We start from the raw sequence: 1,084 nt of genomic DNA, 5'->3' as shown, positions 1-1,084 counted from the left end.
TCTTAGCACGATCCACTTCAATTCCTTTCTTAGAAATTTTGTGCCCCAATACAATGCCTTCACTAACCATAAAGTGGCACTTTTCCCAATTAAGCACCAAATGCGACTCCTCACACCTTCTCAACACCATCTCCAAATTCATCAAACACATGTCAAAAGAGGACCCATAAACCGAAAAATCATCCATAAAAATTTCAATCCCTTTTTCAACCATGTCAGGGAATATTGCCATCATGCACCGTTGAAACGTGGCTGGTGCATTACACAACCCGAATGGCATCCTCCGAAAAGCAAAAGTCCCATAAGGACACGTAAAAGTTATCTTTTCTTGGTCCTCCGGTGCAATTACGATCTGGTGATAGCCCGAGTACCCATCTAAAAAACAATAGTAATTATGCCCCGCTAATCTATCCAACATTTGATCAATGAAAGGCAAAGGAAAATGATCTTTCCTCGTTGCCTTATTCAACTTCCGATAATCAATACATATCCTCCACCCCGTCACTGTCCTAGTTGGAATCAATTCATTGCTTTCATTCTTTATCACCGTCATACCCCCTTTTTTCGGTACCACTTGCACTGGGCTTACCCAAGCACTATCAGAAATTGGGTAAATCACCCCAGCATCCAACCACTTCAAAATCTCTTTCCTCACCACTTCTTTCATTGTTGGATTAAGCCTTCTTTGAGCGTCGATAGTCGGTTTCGCCTCATCTTCCATCAGAATTCTATGCATGACTGTTGATGGACTACTTCCTCTTATATCAGCCAAAGTCCACCCTATAGCAGTTTTATGAGCCCGTAACACCCTCAACAATTTCTCCTCCTCTACCTCCGAAAGAAATGATGAGACTATAACTGGAAGAGTCTCTTTCTCCCCAAGATAAGCATAACGAAGGTGGTCTGGTAAAACCTTTAACTCTAAAACAGGTGGCTTCTGAATTGATGGTAATGGTCTGTCTGGTCCTGCCCCCAACTCTTCAAATCTCTTATGTTTCCAAGGCTCAGCTGATTTTATCCAATTTAAGTAACTCATCATCTCTTCATTCTCCTCACCATCTACATCATCAACTGTGAGACTCAA

The sequence above is a fragment of the Humulus lupulus genome, chromosome 3 (genome assembly GCF_963169125.1).
Source record: "Humulus lupulus chromosome 3, drHumLupu1.1, whole genome shotgun sequence".
Classification (NCBI taxonomy): domain Eukaryota; kingdom Viridiplantae; phylum Streptophyta; class Magnoliopsida; order Rosales; family Cannabaceae; genus Humulus; species Humulus lupulus.
The sequence above is the reverse complement of the archived record's forward strand: the minus strand, read 5'-3'. Positions refer to the sequence as shown.